This window comes from Crocodylus porosus, unplaced genomic scaffold, assembly GCF_001723895.1.
Source record: "Crocodylus porosus isolate Cpor-Errol unplaced genomic scaffold, CroPor_comp1, whole genome shotgun sequence".
NCBI lineage: Eukaryota > Metazoa > Chordata > Crocodylia > Crocodylidae > Crocodylus > Crocodylus porosus.
In genome coordinates, this window is record NW_017728948.1 from 50,242,321 (window position 1) to 50,263,168 (window position 20,848).

A 20,848-nucleotide genomic window follows, 5' to 3' on the forward strand; every position below is an offset into this window, starting at 1 on the left:
CTCAAATAAAAATGGTACTATGACAGGGGTTCCAGAGAATACCACGAATGCACAAGAAAGTTATGGTCCTTATTTCAGATGGCTGAACTTGGAAACAAAAAGCAATAGTTTCCCATCAAGAAGCTCCCTGATTCTGTGAAGTAGTTATACTGGAAGGATACATGTTCAGAAGGAACAAAGGACACCTGCCATTTGTAAAGGGAGAGAAGCAGCAGCAGCATGAGATACACCAAAGGAAACAGAGCTAACAACAAAGCAACAAGTGACAGACTTGAAAATGACACATAAGTAAAGAACTCTGAACAAGGAAACCAAATAAGAACTGAACCAATAAGGACTGAGAATGCAGAGCAAATGAGAAGATCACTTAGAGGTAAAAAGCCAACACAAAGACTAATAAATACATGTTGAAATGTGCTTTAACTATGGGTTGAACTAAACCACCAATGTTAGTATTATGTGGGGGGGAGGGATGTTATCCAGTGTTACATGTAAAGGTGGAAGATATGTGGATACTTTTAAGAGTGTTATGTATAAGTTGTTACATTGGCCCAGGGATGGCAGGAGGGAACCAGAAGGAATAGCAGAGGAGTAGGCTAAGAAGGCTCTCTGGATAAACAAGTGTTATCATTCTATCAGTTTAACTCCTTGGTCTTTTGAGAATAACACATCCCCCACAGAAAGTTATCTCCAACCACTACCACCCATCACTTCCTCTTGGTGGCAGTGGTCTCGATGCTCCCAACCTTGGGGGTACCTGGCTTGGCCTCCTTCACCAGTGGAATGGTTTCCTCCTCCTCCTCTGTTGCTGGGGCTCCATATCTGTTCTCCAGGCAAACTACAGCAAGTGGAAATGAAGATTTCTGCTTTCTGCCAGAGGTCATGAATTTCCAGCTCCCACTTTCGTGGGAGGTCATGTCTTCCTTCTCTAGCACTTCCTCTGGTAGTCCTTCCTTCACAGCCCTAGAGATCTCCTTCAGCATTGAATCAATTAAGTCCTTATGGTATAGGATATTTCAGAGCCTTGCCACATCCTGATGTAGCTCTTTTGCCTGCTCCCTGAAGGACACTATCAAGAGGCACTGCTCTTTCCAAGCACACCTTCACTAGCAAACTCCTCTATAAGCTGGCCTGTTTGTTTCTCCTTTGTCCCAAAAAGGTTCTCTTTCCCCTGCTTCCTCTCACCAAGTTTACAATGAAAAAAGGTGAGAGAGAGTTTCCTGGCTTGGGACTCTAAACAAGGGGCTTAAGTATTGGTCTAACTCCTGAGTTTTAGCTACTTACACAAAATATATGTAGATTTGCTAGTCTAAATTTAAAAAAGAGCTTACCTTAAAGGATGCCCTTCAAAGAAGGGGGTGGCAAACTGACCAGTGAACTGATTGGAAACTTCCCTATTTACTCAATCCCTGTTTAGTGACTTGGAGAGTCTCCTTTTAAACCCTGCTGGGCCTGAACTGACTCCATCCTCTTGTTAGGGCTTTTGTCAGACACAGGTATCAATCACTTGGCAATCACTCAGAGCAATGCTGTTATGCAAATGGATAAATGCCAGCTTTATATTAGGTAAGTAACATGGAGATAGACTTTTGCCTATTGCCTTATTCTTACTTGAGTTTTGCATTGCCTTAAGAAACTTCATCTTGTATTGCTCTGTAGCGTGACATAAATGCTTGACTTTTGTATGCTGTATGTGTGAAAGAATGGGTGAGAGTATGTCTGTGGAAAAGAAAAACATCAGCTGGCAACTGGCTAAAGAATGCAGACAGCCAAAAGACCAAGACAAGAAGAATCCACCCCAGAATAGTAAAAGAACGTCAATCGACCTTCAAGAAAGAACACAGTGATAACACAGCAAAAGCCCAGAGGACTGCGTGAATTGACAAGGCTATAAAAGATGGGGCGAAACATATCAATTTTGGGTCTTGTTCTGCAAGTCATCCTGGAGCATTGGCTCATCTGACAGGATGAACTGGTAGAAGCTTGGCTCCCACTCCCACCCAGATCCAACTTGGCTAACCACTAAGTTGATCCGAGCACCGATAAGACTGGTAATGTATACCAGTACAGAACAGAAATTGGGGTATAAATGTGGTGTGTGTGTTTGTGTAAGTGCTTAATCATTAAACGTGGCACTTTGCCTTATTCCCCTCATAAGGTCTCATTCATGATTTGAGCAATTGGCAATTTGTGTAAGAGCATTCCCAACTGTTCAGGGCTCATGCCCAAACATACAGCTCACCGAACAGACGCAGCAAGCCAAACGCACAGGCAGCCCTGGCTCACTTACTTTTCCAGAGCAGGATCTGATGCCTGGCTCCACTTCCTTTTCCCCTTCCTCCTTTTGTTCCCAGTGAACTGCTTGCAAACTGCCTTGTTTGCTGTCCCCATTCACTTGGTCATGGCCCATCATGCAACCTTATCATCAATTGGTTACTTGGAAAAAAAGGGACCCTGGTGTAACCTACAGGCCACCTACTATGAACCACTCTGGGAACCAGTGCCTTAAACCATGTATTTTATTATTTGGAAGCATACTTCTGTTCACCTACCTAGCCCCTTTGAAGTTTGAAGAAAGGGAAGATGTCTCCCTGTATAGGAAGACAAGGTTCCTTTGGTAAATTTGATATCTTTTATTAGACCAACTCAAGTAGTTGGAAAAATTCTTCTTAGCAAGCTTTTGGGTTTAAATATCCTTTGTCAGGCTGAGGAAGCATCTGCAGTTGTTGTGTGCTCTTCCTGGATGGAAGGAATAGTAAAGAAGCCAGAGGCTGGTATGCATGCAAGAAAGGCAGTCAGTGAAGATGTAACTTGACGAGTCAGTGGGTGAGAGGCAGGTGGGGGGGAAGGGGAATTAGTGTAGCTGGTAAAGGAGAGGTACCTGGGTACCAGATGTTAGGCAGGTTATAATGTGGCATAAATCCAATGTCTATATTTAGTCCATAAATTTTTGTATCCAGGAGGTTGGTGACGTGAAGTTCATAGACTCATTTCTGAGAAACTTTTTGTAAGTTTCCTTTGAGGATTAGAACTGAGAGATTGGAGAGATAGTGGTTTTCTTGTGAGAAATGTGCCCCCACAGGTAATTGGGTATTCTTGTCTTTGACAGATTTCCAGTGTGAGTTCATTCTGGTACGCAGTTGCTGTTTGGTGTCTCCTACATATTTTCCATCACGGCATCTGGTGCATTGAATGAGATACATTTCATTTCTGGAGGTACAGCTGCAAGATCCAGGAATGCTGATGGTTCTTTTGTGGGGTGTACTAATTGTGGGGGTGATGGAGATATGTTGGCAGGTTTTACATTTCTTCCCAGGGCATGGTCTAGATCCATTTGGTATGTTTTGGGCCATAAGAAGCTTGCTTCTGGTAATGAGATTAGCAAGGTTTGGTGCTTGTTTGAAGGCTAGGGTGGGTAGTTCTGGGAAGATCTCTTTAAGAATTGGGTCGCCTTCTAGTATGCATTGTTTTAGGATTTTCTGTATAGGTTCAAGAGAGGGGTGATATGTCATAACCAGTGGTATGCAATTTATGGGGTTTTCCTTCTGTATTGCAGCAGTCGTTCACGTGGTATCCGGGTGGTTCTTTCAAACTTCAGGCCTCAGATTTATAGCTTCTAACACACATACAATTTTAAAAGACAAAGTAAAATTCTTTTAAGTGAAAACTTCCTCCTTTCTTCTAGCTAGAATTTGCAACACTTCACTGATCTGCAGCTAATTAGTGCCATACTCTGAAAAATATTGCTGTGATTCATGATAATGCAGAGGGGGATCATAATTGTTTCAAAACAACTTATATTTTAGGGATTTAACTCTGAAAAAAAAATCTAAGAAAAAAAATCATAGCTATTGCTTGGCTGGCTACCATCATAATTCCAGCTGCATTTCTCCAATCTTTCCTCAAACACTTTAAACATATGAATTTAGATCTAAAATAATTAATATTCATGTAATTAGATATTTTAAGTCTATGGCTAGACTTATTGGGTAAGGCTCTCCAAATTGTGAGGACCATAGTTGTCATGTTTAGCATGGCAAGTAGATGATGCATAGTGTGATGCATAGCTTCCATTCTTTATCTCTACTAAATTTAATTCAACTAGTCTATCACAGGCAGCAAATTAGACTGAGCCTTCCCAATTGCTGTGAATGCCAAAGCAAAACTATGAACACTAGAAAAAATATGTATACAAATTTACTGTTTGGCAAACTTATGCCAAGTTAATGGGTATGAGCAGAGCTTTCAAAGCAGTTCTTCAGTATAAAAGATTGTAGGTAAGAGGTCCAGATCTCAAATGTGTAATTATTTTAAATCAAGCTGCTCCATATTCATTTTGCATGCTATCAAAACATTCTAAGTACTCTACAACCACTTCACTTCTAAAAAAGCAGTTTGACATGCTGTGAAAAAACCCAATACAAGAAGTCTCAAGAAGAATTTTCTTTCAAAGTAGTTCCTGCAATACTCTGATTTCCTGACATCAATAACCAAGGTAAATAAAACATAAAAAGTGTTTCCCATGTAGTCATTCATTATTACATTGATAGAATGAAGAATGCATTGATCCCTAAATGCAAGTAATTTTTTTGTCAGTGACAATTTAGTTTTATGTGAGGAATGGAGTTTATAGATAATGTGTTCTACCAAACTAAAGCCAAATTATAGTTTATTTTGGAATTTTCAAGGATCATCGCAACATGTGACATTAACCTACAAATGATAATCAGCTGCTTGATTTTAAGCACACATGTAGTCTCAGTGAGGACCATAGGCCTGCCCATGCAAGTAGAATTACATATACATAAATTTCTAGGAAAAGGATCTTTTAATACCAATGCTGTCATCCCAAAAGTTGGACCCCCCTGACTGCTACAGGTATTTTCTATGGACCAGTGCCTTCAAATATGCATTTAGAATGCCACAAAATCTTTATGACAAAATAGTAAAGTATAAATGATTTTTCCCCTAGTGTTAGGCAAAGCTGGCACAAATTAGATATAACAGGCATATTTGCATAACAGCCCATTGGGTTCCTTGTGATGCATTTAGTAGTTTCCTACCCTGGCAACCATAAGAATTATGCTACAGCCTTAAATACCAAGCAACCTGCAGTGTTTTGTAAAAATCATGTTAGGTGATTTTAAGAAAAAGTGGTGAAGTTGTAAAGCAAAATAATATTAAAGTTCAGGCTATTCTCAAACAGCTGCATTGCAGTAGATTTTTTTGCTTTGAAAAGTCATGGTGAGATTTTATAACAACTGATGAGCATTCAGCATTAGGAGCCCTGTATGTGTCCTTTGGAAGAGGATTCAGAGATGTTGGAAGTTTTTCTGCTCCCACTGGCTGCATGACAAAACTATGAACATAACTGTCAGATGTAGAAGGTAAAGCAAAGAACAGCGCCAAGGTGTTTTTTAATATCAATGAACTAAAGATTTCTAGGAATGACTGCTGCATCTGACTAATCTACATAAAAAGGTGTGGGGGTGAGGATGAAGGAAGGAAAAGGGGAAGAAAACAGTAGGATTTGGAAGGAAGACTGAAAGGCAGAATGCACAATAAAGGCAATGGAAAGAGTGGGATTGTAGGAGGGAACATATATTTCACAATAAATAATATTAAGAATGAGACACAGCGGATGATGGAAAAGCTGAAAAGCTGTATAGAGGAAAGAATGAAGTTAGAAGTAAAAATAATAGATTGGGCTCTGGACCAAAGACTTTGCATCTTTGTTATGCATGTACATTACATAGCACAATAAGGGTTGGGACTCAAGGTCCACACAAACTATGCTAAAATAAACCAGCCAAGTTTATGAAAAATGAACACCACAAACTCTGACACGCAAAGCCCTTGGGACTGCAGAAGTTATTATACTTAAATATAGGTTAAATCTAATAAAAGACTTAAGTACATCAAATTTGCCTAGACTAAAATTGCAACCCAGAAAACCACTGCTGAACTGCCATCTAACCTTGAAGGTGCCCAATTCATTCAGTAGTGTTTAACTTCAAAGGTCCTCAGGTGCCTAGAGTTCTGCTTTGGCATAAACCCAGAACTGCCTTGGCTTGACCACCTCAGCTCTAACTCCCACCTCACACCTGGGACCCAGAACCTGGGCAGATCTTCAACTAAGTCCCCACAGTAGCCTGTTCCAGTAGGCATGCCCTGAGACAATCTCTAATTCCGTGACAGTGGGTCCCTCACAAAACGGAGTTGCAGCCATTGCTTTCTTCGAAAAACGTGGCTACTGAGCCAGTACCAATCAGGCCATTAATGATGCCCCTGCTTCTAGGTTGCCACTCATCTTTTATAATAGCTTAGTGTGTCAATAAAAAAAAAAAAAAGAGTTAAGGTACCCAACCGTCTTCATGCATTGCATGATATACCTAAATGCTTAACATAGGAGCCATGAGCCTAGGATTTATGAATTGAAGTATCCAAGTCCTTTCCTGGATCTAGCCCTAAAGGTCTGATTGAAATCATGAAAGTCAGCCTTAAGTCTTTTGACAGGCCCAGTGTAAAGAAATCAGAATTGTATTCTGAAAGAATGTGCACAGTATTTACCACTGGGTAGTTTTGTCAACTGTTTTGTTTTCCAGAGTAGTATATCTCCCATTCTTACTTCTGCACAGCTCTTGTGAGGGATTCCAATGTTCTAAACTAAAAATCGAGCTGAGCAGCATGGCCCAACAGTGCGGGGTGGCTTAGACTGGTCATGATCTACTGGGGCTGCCCTGTGATACCTGCCTGTACCACTCTGCAACCCTGCTGTACTGGGACTGCCCATGCACACCTGTTCTGGGGTGAGGACAGCAGGGGCCAGGTCACAGGCAGATGCTTCACCCCTGTCCCAGGTCAGGCTGGTCACAATCTGTCACATGGGGAGCAGATCTCAGCTCTGCTCCAGGCCCCAGCCCCACACTGTAACCACCCCACAAACGCAATCCCAGCCCCACCCACCTGTCCTGCTCCCAGATACTGCTCCCTGCCCACTTGTGACCCCATACTATTCACCCAGCCAGGGGCCACTTGCTGGGTCAGAACCTCCCCACCTCCCACCTCAGCCCACAACAGTTCACGAAAACTCCCAAAGTGGCCCTCCAGCCCAACTAACTGCCCACCCCTGTGCTAAACCCCAAGATACATAAGTCATGCTTTGATTTTATTGTGTAACAGAGAGCTTGGAACCTTTTGTCATTTATTTAAGTCTGCTCCGCACCCGTACTTATGCGTGCTGTGCCACATGCAGTTGTATAAGTGGTAAAATGCACATCAGCACACAGAAAATGGTGGCGGTGCACTTTTGAACTAAAGCACCTTCTATGTGTTTTAGTTCAAAGGTGCACCACCACCATTTTCTCAGCACTGATGCATATTTCACCACTTATACAACTGCAAGCCATGCAACGCAAGGTGTTTTTCAAAGCACCTGGCACTGCAACGCTTGCATGTGTCAAAATGCCCTTTGCTACTTAAGAGAGAAGCAGCCTAGACAGAGAGCACTGCAGGGCAAGCAGGGTGCAGCTGCAGTTGGGTTGCCATAGTAACTGGTCAATCAGCTCAGACACTTGCAGGTACCCCAGGGTAGTCCCCTAACGAGAAGAGGGCAGGGCCCTGGAAGGCAGATAAACCCAGAGTCTGAGCTAGCAAGGCAGTCTAGCCCTGCAAGCCACAGGAATAGGAGATCCTGCCAAGGAAAGCTACCAGGGAATTCTTAATGAACTGCTGTGCTGCCTTGGATCACCAGTGAGGCTCTGGGAACTCACAGGGATATAACTCAGAGCTGAAAGGTTATCCTGGTACCACACGTACAGGGACGTTTTCCCTTTTAAAGGAGTAGAGGGCTGGTTCCCCTTTTGTTGATGTTGCTGGGCCCAGAAGGGAGAGTTTATGTTATAGCCCATGGGCTTATCTTTTGGTTACAGTTCATACTGGTGGTTTGAGTTGGGAAAGTGAGGGTGGTATTTGAAGGTCCCATTAATGCCCTAGGGGCATGTGATTGTCTTGAGCCCTGCTGGGGGTGGGCTCAAGTCATAGTGAGTACTGAGTGCTGCGTAGGTCAGAGCATGGGGCCACAGAGCCCAGAGCAGAGCAGAGGAAACTAGCACCCAAGAAGGGCAAAAACAAGGTCCCAGCACTAGAGGGCAAAACTAGAGCTGGCACCTTGAAGCCAGGCCCAATACAGTGGGCCTGGGCTAGAAGGCCCAGCCAGAAAAAGGGGGTTGAGGCTGAGAAGGCCAAAGGCCCAACAGAAAATGATGGCATGCCCAATACAGAAAAGCAAGTGTGGCCACACAGTCCTGTCCTCCCCTCCTCTCCTCTCCTGCATCATGGCTAAGCAAGAGGAGTTTGGGTTTTAGAACAGTTCAAACATCCTGAGAATCATAGAATCATAGAATCAATGAGTCAGAAGGGACCTAGACAGATCATCTAGATCCTTGAATTAGCTTGTCCTTTATTTCTTTATGTTAATAACATGAAACTTCAGATGTGGAACTGAATGATCAAGAATCAAAGAAAACATGTCATTATGAAAACAAGACACAAATAACCATTAATCTTGGCGTTTGCATTTGTCAAGTCTTCCCTGTTCAGAAATGCTTTTGGTTTTTGTGTTAAAGTTTAAGATGTTATTATCATTGTGCCTTCTTTGATTCATTCTGATAGGGAGAAGAACATCCCTCTTAGTATTAATTTTCCACATTCTGCCCCACTGTAGAAAAGAATGGGACGTAAGAACCGAGACAAAGTAGAAAACTTACTTCCTTCTGACATCTTTTCTCATCCTGTTCTGCACCATTCGGAATGAATCTAAAATCAAGAGCACCTAAATGATTTAAGGCATTTCTATACAATGTTCCCAGTGCATCCAGAGGTGCTCTTAAGTGTTCCCCACCAACCCACTCCCACTGCCATGCTCCAAACCCAAAAATGTTGGGGTGAAATCACTTGGGTGGTCCACAGAAGCTTCTTCAAGCACATTGGAGGCCAAGATGTCTTCTGGAGTGACCACATGAGAGGAGGTCCAAAGAGTGGCTTCACTGGCACATGTCCAGGTCTGGGGCATGCAAGTAGGATTAGGTAGGTAAAATACTCCTACCAGGACATGCTGGCTACATGGTACAGACATTATCATTTGAGTCCCACTGAGAATCAATCATACTTGGCTTTAGTACCACCTGACTTTCAGCTCTCCAGCCATCACAGTGAAGTTTAAAACTCTGAGTTACATATTTAGGCTCCATATATAATGCATAAGAATATTCGGTGTCTCACAAAATAAGATACAGAACCCATCTCTCTTACAAGTGAACTGCTTTGATCTAGCCAATAGAAATGCTGCAGAGAAGAATCTGAAATGAACACTGCCCCTCTTAGGCAGCTCACTCACTACCCTGAATGCTCTCCTGAGGGGAAGGTGCCTCAAGAACAAATATTTGCTCAAAGAACTATCCTGGAAGTTGGGAATGATGACTTTGACGATCCCCAGCATGAGAGTGTGACAGCTGAAAATTATGTCTGTGTGATAAAGGCGCTCGCTGAAGGCTCTATGAAGATTAGACCAAGTGTTTTCCTGTCATTTGTTTAATATTAAGCTACATGTTGATGCCAAGAGCCTAATTAAAGTTTAAGATGTAGGAAGGCCTTGTATGAAGTAAGGCCTAGTAAATTTAACAAAGCCTTGAAGTAGTAAGGCCCTGTGGTGTAGTTAAAATTAACCTTATCAAAGGAATGCAAGGCTTGTACTGCTATTGGTCAGTCTAAGGACAGTTGAAGTAAAAGGAATCTGAGTGGCTGTAAGTTATCAGCACAGTTCAAAAGTTATAAATTGGCTGAAACATCCAGAAATCATTCAGAAGGAAGATAGAGGTCTGTGAAAGGGATTAAGTAGCTGTTGACCTGGATCAGTAAGCCTGTGGATCTCAAGGAGCCCAAGGACTGAATACTAGGGTCCTTCCCAGTACCTCTCCAACAGTGCTGATTGGAGACGCCTAACTTCACTGAGCTTTGTGGAAAGAGAAACTTGTCGTACATCAGGCATCAGAGGGGACAGCCAATAAGTCGCCGATGTGAATTATTCTTGTCTGTCATTGTTTGTCTTGTTACTATGCGTATTTGTATTTTTGTTAAGTCAATAAATCTTTTCTGCCTGCCGGGCTTTATTTTCCCCGACAATACAGCTCTGATGTTTCAGCCAAGCGTAGGGGCCGTTAAAGGCAATGAGGTCGTTCTTTCCCCGCGTCGCCGATGCCACATCTTGATGTCCCGTCAATGGGGGTCGCCTAGCGGGTCCCTCGCTGCCCGGGGCTGACCCGGCAGATGTACATGGTGCTCCTCCACCCCTGCACCCTGGCCTCATGCCACCTTTTCTGAGCCGACTCAGTGGAGTTCTGTGGTCCGTCACGCCAATCCAGCTTCCTCCCAGGCCCTATCCCTTAAACGCCAAGTGTTGAGCCACTCTGGTTACAGGGTTGGCTCATGGCCCCTATCCTGGGTCCCCTAAGCCCAGTCTGACCCTGCTTCAGTAGTTTGGGCGACGATCCCGCCTCGATCATGACCCCATGCCCAGGTCCTCGGCTCCCTTCCGAGTCGGTCGTCCACCTGGGTCCTGAACATTCCCTGCAGCTGCTCCCCCTCTCCGATGTCCTGGTTGAGCCCCACTCGCTCTCTGCCGGCTGCTGGGACTTGCCGCTGGCTCTCTCTCCCTGGAACTCCTGGCTCTGGCCCTCTAGTCCCCTTGGGATGCCACTGTGGACTGAGTTCCTCCCACGCCTCTCTTCTCCGGGGCCATCCGTCCCTTCCACTGCAGCTGCTGCCATTTTTATCTTCGCTGGCCAGTGTCTGGTGCTGACATCACCGGCCAGCTGCAGCTGCACATAAAGCCGGCTCACAAGCTGCGCGGCTTTCCCGGGGGCATTGTTCCCTGCTGCAGGTGAGTCGCTGGCATCACCCCACTCCCCGGGACACCTTTCTTACCTTTCTATCCCCTGACCACCCTCTCAATCCATCCCAAAACCTCTGCTGGTGGCTGGGACAGACAGGAGTACTGAATTCAGGGCTCCCACTTCCTGGACATGTGATCTGACCACTAGACTATTTACAAGAGGTGGGGACAGACACTTCTATTTAAAAAGTGGGAAGAATTCCATTTTGTGAGCAGCCCAATTCTGCAGAACTCCTACCACCTGGGCTCAGAGGATTGACAAGGAAGAATGCCTAGTTTTTTGATCTAGAATAGACTTTAAAGGAAGACAATGCACTGATCTTCTCAATCTGGGTGTAGTTCTAGGCAATGCAGAAAGAATTCTAGGCCTCTGGTTTAAGGAAGGGCTTGGATCACAATTTTGAATGCAAGTGCATGAACACTGCCTCAGTCCTGTACTGGACCTAATCCTTAGGCTCCAAAGTACCTATAACTACACAGAAGTACACCCTCGAGAGATACCAGAACTACTTTCAAACAAGCTAACTTGAATACTGGTAGCACTCGACATGCAGCAGCACAAACTTCAACATAAGCTAGTTTATCCTGCGGAACTGTCTCTCACTTAAGTAGGTTAAGGAGGTTGACCATTGTAAAAGGAAGTGAGTGAAAGCTTTTAACATATTTTGAATATTCCAGTACCTTCTCACTTAAGAGCTGTTTTTACATGGTCTGACTTGCCAATTTTTAATTCTTTGAAAACAAATAAGAGACATCTCGGGTTCTTGGCCACTTTTCTGAATCAGTTTCATAAAATTTTATGAATCTTCTCTTTCTTTCCTTCTTACCCATCCTTTCAGTTACAAAAGCCTTTTTCATCCCAATTTATAGCCAAACATTTACTAAAATATATATAGTCACATATATATTCTCTCTTGCACTTCCTCTCATTTTTTCCTATGCTAGTTTTAAAAGGCTCTTCATATTCTTGATTGTTTACCTCCCTTGAGCATGTGTTTCTTCCACCTGGTCTCCCCAAACACAAACTTCAGATTTTTTTTGAGCAGTCCCTCATGAAGTCATACTGACTCTTTCTTGTTTCTTTCAATATTTCATAAAGATATCACTGTGCCCCAGTTCCTTCATTTTTAATCATAAAAAACCTACCAATATTTTCTTTGCCAGTAACAGTACTTGTTAGCTTTCTCCTGTTTTTGCCTTATAATTAGCAGAGTATATTTTTGTATCAGTGATAAAACTTTTTTTCAGTTCTCATGATAGATGCTTTATTCCCATTTTTACTCCTGATTTTAGTCACATGAACTTGTACAATATTCTTGTTACAATTTTCTCTTGTACTACTGTTACAGGGCACCTTCTCAGTCTCTAGTGACCCTGAAAGCCGTTGTTTCCCTTATGTCATCTGCAATGACTTGATGGGAGAAAAAACAAAATATAACAAGGGGAACAAACAACTGATGTGCAACCGTAGGTGCTTGGTGTGCTGGTCTCCATTGCAGGGCTCCACCATCCCTCATACCCTGTCCATGCCCAACCATGATCATGGCCCAGAGTTCTTCCTCATCTGGCAGCTATAAATTTCTCACCCAGCTTTTCTCTTCAGCGGGTCAGTTTCTGCCTTCATCTCCTTGTCCTCTCTAGCTCTAAGTGGGAACAGTCTTTCTCTCCATTTCAGGGGACAATATTTGTCATGTTCACCAGCAGTCCTTAAAGTGATTCAGGTCACCAGTAATCCATATCCCTCTACTTCTAGTAACCCTTTTCTTTGTAGGGTCAAAGTAGGATACTTACATGTTTCTCTCTCTCTTCCTCTCCACCCCCCTTCTCCATCTAGAGTGGCCCCACTCTCCTGGCAACTCACTGTATCCATCATCTTGGTGCCTTACAGCTACACTTCCTCAGCTGCCATTCTATACCTCCACATAGATCCATCACAACCCAGTTGGTTGTCCCCTCTCTAGGTGCAACAACATCTGCTGGTGCTGCTTCTTTTGTAGGTCATTCTGGCTGGCATGATCAATTGATGGCAATTCTCAAAAGAGGGATCAGGAAGGCTTCAGACAAGCCCACCACAAGCTCACATCATCAAACAACACGGCAGTGCCATGCCTCAGTCTCCAGTAAGTTTCTTCACCATGGTTTCTTCCCTAAAACAGGGGCTGATACCAGCGCCCTGTTATATCTGCTTATTCTGATTTCCCACTCCCTATACTTTTACAAAAGTAAAATAACTTGGGAAGATTCCAAGGATTTAGTGCCAGCTATTTAGTTCATTTCTATCTATTGTCTACTATGGACCTCAACATGAGCAATGAGTTTTTCCCCAGAATTAAGTAGGTTTCAGGAACTAATCTTTCTTCCAGCATTAAAACTAGCTAGGAGAAAATGGCTCCTAGAAAACTATTTACTTGGATGTAAGTCAAACTTCAGGGAAAAAAGGCTCCTTGTCTTACATTTGCATATAAGAAAACCTCCTTAAATATATGATCTATCATTAAACTGCTGCCAAAAACAGCATGTGCTCAGTAATGGAAAACAACCATGAAGTTACTTAAATGCAACCAACAGTGAACATGACAATAACACACATGGCTCACATTTTGTGTGCAGGTGTGTGGGATTTTTTTTAAAAAATGGGGGAGAAAGGGCAGTTGCTCCCCCAGGAGGAAATGAGCACTGGGTATAGAGGAAGTGTAATACCAAACTGGCACTTGGAGAGGCTGGAAAAAGCTCCAAACCCCTCCCCCATGATGCCAAAAATGCTGATGGGAACCTATAAGGATGGGTTAATGCAAACCATCTGAATAAAATACACAGTAGTGCCCATTGTGCACAGTCCCCTTCAGTGCCAACTCATTTTTCAAATCATGGTGAGCCACTACACTGAATAAATTTCAAGTTCCTCTTCACTCCCACAGCTGCCCTGTACTTTTCTTTCCCATTTATAATGAGTGCTGTTTCTTAACCAGCTTTCAATGTCTGGCAAGCATCACTTAATAGGACTCCAAATGGTTCACTCAGAATCCCTCTGTCACCCTCTCTTGGCAAGTTGCATGCGATTAGCATGAACCCAGCCTCCATGAGATAGAGCTGCCCTGTGCCTTATCTGCATATGCATTTTTGGAGGATCCTATGACTCATAACAAAAACAACTGGTTCTGGTCATGAGTGTTGGGCATATTTAGCACATGGATCCCTTGGGGAAGTGGAGGGTGAGGAGTATCTGAAGTACGCATACACACACAGAGATGCACTAAGCAGTGCTGAGCTGTGAGGTCACCATGGCTTGAAACGCTGTTGGCTCTGCTGAGGCGTGCCTCAATGAACTATACAGTAAATCATGAACTGCATGATATCATGCAGGTACATGACAGGGGAAATACCATGACCACTAAGGTGGTTTTCCTAGTCACTGAGGATAACTGCTTTTCTGGCATGGGGTAGTACCTGTGAAGGTAATGTTTAGTTAACCTCCCACTTCCATTTAAAGTGGCTTTACACCCACTTCATGGAAATGGGAGACTCCTCCCTAGCTTGCTCCTGTAGCCATACAGCTGAGGGCAAGCAAAACCTGAGGGCATCCAAACCTCAAGTCTCCAGGCTTTGGCCTGCATATAGGATGCCTGCCAAATGATTTGGAAACATCTGAAACTCCAGGTGCGGGTGGAGGATGTTTGCCGGTAGTAGGGCCAAATATGATTATTGAATTTTCATGGATTTGGAATTGATTTGCCTGATTTGGCTTGGAATACGAAAAATAAAATAAAATAAAAAGTTTATACTATAGATATGTGGGTACAAAAGTGTTGCTTAAAAGCAGACTTATGGAATGCTAAAACTTAAAAGCAGTTTCAGAAAAGGTAAAATTTATCAATTCTAGATTAACTTAATCTAATAGCAAATTACAACAAACATGTTTATTTGAAGGTCAGTGTTTTTAAAGGGCTGTAGGAGAAAGAAGTTGGAGGGGCAGAAGGCAGGGAGCCACCTGACTCTCCCAGATTTATTTTCTCTGCTGTAACAGTATGAGGAGGGCAAATTCAAGGCAAACATCCAATAATTAGATTCTATACAGGAAAATTATAACAAGTGTATATATTTTCCATATATAGAATTTAATAATTGGAGGTCATCTTATAGTCAGGGTGAACTTATATTTGAGTAAATATGGTAATAACTGATGAGCCCATTGTTTGAAAAGTCATTCTCTGTATTTTTTTTGATGTACAGGGTAGCGCTTAGCTTGAAGCTGGCTGCATAATATTGACAGAAATGATGGCAAGTGAAAAATTGGGGTAAGAAAATGGGTACGTTTGACTCTGCTTTAATATCTTTCTCCAGACAGAACATTTTGGCACAATATTAGAATAATGCTTACTGTGCAGATACCTACATTTTAAAAAGGAAATTGAAAAAAAATGGAGACAGTGCAGAGTAGAGCACAGAGACAGACAGGCAGACAGACAGACTTATTTGAGACTTGGAGAAAGCAAAAGAATAAGAGCTCTTGGTCTGCAATGTGACCTGATTATATATTGTAATATCTTCAAGAAAAAATATGGATACTAAAGGGCATAAGAACAGATAGCCAGAAGTTAAAGCCAGGCAAATTCAAATTGGAAATAAGATGTTAATTTGGTAAGAGTGATAGCCACTGAAATAAACTATTAAGATAGCAGAGGGGAGGGGATCCCATCACACAGAATTCCTTTCATGAAACTGATCAGCTTAACCTTAAAAATAATTAGGCTTTTGGCCCCATTAATGGAACCTCACCTTTCTCCTAATTTCCAGCCTAAGCTTATTTCTAGCCAGTGTACATCCCATTTGTTTTTGCAGCAATATTGTACTTTAGTTTATAAAGACTAGTTGTGGGGGGGGGTGGGGGGAGGGAGGATGAAGTTGTTTATCTGCTACATTCAGAGAGCAAACCATATCCCCTTTTGGCCTTCATTTTGCTAAACTAAAATATACATTTTTAATGGTAGACTTCCCTTCCCCACTGTTATTATAATATTATAATTTTTTAGGGGCCCCGCAGGCCAGATAGAATGGCCTGGCAGGCTGCATCCAGCCCTTGGGCCACATTTTGCCTACCCTTGCACTAAACTAAAATATACATTTTTAATGGTAGACTTCCCTTCCCCACTGTTATTATAATATTATAATTTTTTAGGGGCCCCGCAGGCCAGATAGAATGGCCTGGCAGGCTGCATCCAGCCCTTGGGCCACATTTTGCCTACCCTTGCCCTAGGGCCTTCTCATGTACCCCCTGCCCTACTACATTCCAGTTTGAACTCTTCTCTCTCTAACATGGATGAAAAGTATTTTTACCTGCAATTTGGAGCAAAAAGGGGCTGCAGCAGAGACATAGTGAGCAGAGGGATTGACCTTCAGTTTTTTCTTCAACTGTTTGAAGTCCACAATATTGAAAAGGAAAGTTTCTGATAATACTTCATTTACCTTTATATTATCATTTCTCTAAATAGCTGTTTTCATCTTTGCTTCCATACAGCACAGCTTAAGTGCAGGGCCTGGGGGAAGCAGTTTCTCAAAATGTTAGAACCGCCATCAGAGCTGAGTTTGTTCATAAGATTTCACCCTGGAGGAGGATAAGGTACCCAATTTTAAAAGCCTTCGAGTGGAAACTGATGCATCATTAGTAATACCAACTTCTTACTATGCTTATTCTCAAGTCAAACAAGGATCTGTTAGTTTCAAGAAAGACCACACAATATTTGAACCCACTTGTTTCACCATTTCTTATCATGCCTCTCAATCTTAAAATTCTTGACTACTTTTGTCCTTTTTTTGCCGTCTTAAAGTCTCCTGCTGGGATACTCTGCTTCTATTATGTTAATTTCCTCCAATAACGTCTGACAAATTCTTATCTCCAACACAGCCAAATACAAATATTGAAACATTTTACCTGCATATTAATTCCAAATGCGTATCAAGACTCAGCTTTTCCAAAATGTATGTGCTTTTTAGTTATTGCTACCTCATGTACAACCTCTTCCCTCTGGTCATATATCCAGTTCTCAAAGGATAGCTGTTTCATAACTTCCATTAAACTTCAAATCCTTTTTCTCCCCTGATAACATGACCTGCCAGTATAAACAAGACACAGATTTTTCAGGCTAACATAATGCCCTGCAAGTGAAATTTATAACACTACTGTATTCCACACAGGATGATTCTTTAGTTCTCCCAGCATTTAATTATAAAAACAAGTACAAGAGTCTCTGTGTATACACAGAGCTACCCAAGCTAAATTTAGATAAGAAAGTTCAGATCCTAGCAGCAGTTTAACTGTGACAGCCCAGAGCTCAAGGTAAGTTCATTATGGGCTACATTCACAAGAGCATATAGGCATTTAGCTGTCATTGATTTTAATGGAGTTAGATGCTTAAATCCCTTTGTGGACCTGACCCTTAGTCACTCAGCATGTTAGACAAATAGAGTGTCATTGTAAAGAGTGGTACAGTGGCTTCAGTCCTGAAGCCTGTCAATCAAGATATATTATTTGGCTTGTATATATAGGTCTTGATCTTACCCTTTTCTGAACATACCAAGCCCTGATCCAGCTGAACATTTAAAAACACACGCTTCAGTTTAATGCTTAAACATTTGGTTGGATTGGGAACAGAGCACCCAAAGCTTCACAGGGCCCTATAAGACACCAATATCTGGTTCCTAGAATACAGGTCATACAGCTTAAAGAAAAAGCTTATCTTATAGAATCCTATGGTAACTGCACATCACATAGCCATGTATAACGGAAGAGAGAAATGTACTTTTGATTTATCTAAAACCCCTGATCTGGAGGTAATTATATAAAACCTCATTCGGATACAATGCTTTGGTGCCTCAAGGCAAGCAGGGTGAACAGACTCATTATCCCCTCAGTCTAGGTTGCAATTATGCTAGAAATATAAGCATAGAATCAGACATTGCACTGGATTCAGGAAGTCTCCTTTTAAAAGCTGAAGATGATTCTGCTAAGTCACTATTTTGTCTATGCTCACACTAGCTTGGCAGACTTTATAATATCTATTCTTTAGTGGTAGTAATCAGACTTCAGTAAAAAATAAATGCATCTTTCCAGCAAAAGACCAAGTACCAGTCTTTATGGTTTCAACAGAAACAAAACTTACATTAAGCTTGGAGTTTTGTGTGGATGGTCCTGGTTTTGTTTTTACATCCAACTTTTCTAAAATGCAATAATTTTTGCTAAAATGAAACTTGAGAATATTTTGCTTTTGCTAAAAGCTTTTGTTGAGGGTGGGGTTGGTGAGAAGGTTGGTCAAACTAAGCTTGATGAAAACATTTTAACAGGCCAGTTTTTCTTTAAAGTATTCATGATGTATGCTTGTGATAGACTTGGAGACTGACAGTGAGATGTGGCCATCTGTGGAAAGGCAAAAGATGCATCTGATTGTATATTAGCACAGCAAGAGATTTCTGCAGGTATTGTGCATGTGCAGAAAACAGCCTTGTATATCTAAAATGAGCGCTGTGCACATTTAAAAGCTCCTGAGCCATCTCTGTATCTTGGGACACCAAGTTATTTGAGCTGGAATAAATTGTTCACATAGCATGATTGATATGCCTCACCAGGTTGTTTAGCTGTACGCTACTGCCTGGAAGACATCGGATGAATGTAAAGTCCACATTGAATAGCAGCACCAAGCCAGTTTAATACAAACATCATATATCTCCAGAATGGAGGAAGATGAAGGTGGGGAGAGGGAGACGAGGAAGAACCCTGGAAGAGGAAGAGATGGCACATGGAGTTTCGCAACACTAGTTTAGAAGACAACTGATGAAAACCTACCACACTGTGAATGTGGACTGGAAATGGAAAGGGGATAGTTTGGTTATGAGTTGGGGATTGGGCAGGGAGGGGGGAAACAAAAGGGATGCTGAGAATGATCATGGAAAAGTAACTGCAACTAAATGTTTTGGCAAAATGTTTCATAGTTTCATAGTTGGTAGGGTCAGAAGGGACCTGAGCAGATCAAGTCCGACCCCCTGCCATGGCAGGAAAGAGTACTGGGGTCAAACGACCCCAGCAAGGTGTTCGTCTAACCTTGTCTTAAAGACCCCCAGGGTAGGAGCCAGCACCACTTCTCTTGGAAGTTGGTTCCAGATCCTAGCCACCCTGACCGTGAAGTAGCGCCTCCTGATATCTAGCCTAAATCTACCCTCTGCCAGCTTGTGACCATTATTCCTGGTCACTCCTGGTAGTGCTCAAGAGAACAGGGACTCCCTCAATGCCTGCTGGTCCCCCCTGACTAGTTTGTAACAGGCCACAAGATCCCCCCTCAGCCTTCTCTTCTGGAGGCTGAACAGGTTCAGGTCCCGTAGCCTCTCCTCGTAGGGCCTGCCCTGCTGCCCCCTGATCATGCGAGTGGCCCTCCTCTGGACCCTCTCCATGTTGTCCACATCCCTCTTGAAGTGCAGCGCCCAGTTTGTGAACTGTTTTGCCACTATGTCCAATCGTACAACCAAAATATCCATGTGCGTGCATGCGTGTTCTTTTTTAATAATAATAAAAAAGAAGTCATACATCTGAGATACTAAATAGCTTTCATCCAAACCTAGACCATTTGTCATGGTTTATTTTCTGCTATCAGAGGTCTTCCTTCAAGCTAAGAGAAAGATTCTTTCCTCTATGAAGTCGTCATGAAATAACAAATGAACAAAAAAAAAAAGAAACCCAAGTTCTCTTCCTTTGCACCAGCCATCACACACACAAACGTGAGATTTATATAATAACAATACATATACATAATTATGTCCTCAGACATAATATATGTTAAAAACAGGCAGAAAGAGTTGCAATTCCGGAATTCAAGGGAATTCAAAAGATTATTCCCTTTATACTATACTTAGTCATGTGATGACCCAACAGGAACATAAGAAATAGGATGAAGGAAAGAAGGGAGTCCTGTGCTCCTTCCCCCCACCCCTTTTTTTAAAGACTGGGTAACAGAGTAAGACCAGTGTAAAGAGGGGAGCATCTAGTCCCTCTTCACTTGAGCATAAAAGAATGTAGAAATAGAGATGCTTTATCAATATATCAATGAAGATAGGGAGATGTTCTGAGCAGGTCCTTTGGTTTTAGACTCCTTTCATTCTGGGCTTGGCCTAACAAGCAAAATTGAAATTTTAGCATTATATTCTTTTTTAATTTTTACATTATTTAAAAAGAAAATTTTAAAAGGTGCATCTTTTTCTTTGCAGGCTTTTCTGAAAGGACAAAAGCAATCTTTTTCTTCCTGAAACAACTCCATTTATAGATAGGCTTAGAAAGGGAAAAACTGAAGTATTGCTATGGACTTCAACCCAGTGCTAGGAGTGTTTTGTTGCTTTTCCAGCTGCCTAATTTAACTAACAGCTCTTGCTTGGAGATGCTGACTGAGCAAGAATTGCCTTAAAATCCTAAAGACAGTGCAGTCCAAAAGACACTGGAATGCAACTTTACTTTTATTGAAAGATGATTTTTTTTTTTAATGAAGCAGCAGGATTTTATTCTAAGGTAATTAAATGGAAGAAGTCCTGAGATGCGTGTGTCACCTGAGATAACTAACTTCTCCCTGCTGATTGCATTCGTTTTTTTTCTGCTTGCTGCGTTTCTGCAGAACTGTGTTGTGTATTTAGGAAGTGCCAAATCCTGCCCAGACAGATGAGAGAATGGGGGAGCAAAGGTATAGTGCGGTTAAAAGGTGGCACAGGGATAGTCTCCTAACCTCAACTTTGGAAGCAAGACAGGTTTCATATGTACTGCAGCAGACATGGAGGTCACTGGCCAACATCCCAAAAGGTTAGTTCAAGGCAGATAGAACAGATACTAATATGTAGCAGATACTAGCTAGGCAGCTGACACTAAGC

At 42.3% G+C, this 20,848-nt stretch overlaps 1 long non-coding RNA gene across 1 annotated transcript; it reads left to right on the top strand.

Moving 5' to 3' along the window:
- The first annotated feature begins 292 nt into the window (after nt 1-292).
- Nucleotides 293-14,649, top strand: LOC109321886. The gene is made up of 4 exons (XR_002104192.1): nt 293-373; nt 7,521-7,524; nt 7,964-7,967; nt 14,639-14,649. It is a non-coding gene; the product is annotated as an uncharacterized LOC109321886 (long non-coding RNA).
- The last annotated feature ends 6,199 nt before the right edge of the window (nt 14,650-20,848 follow it).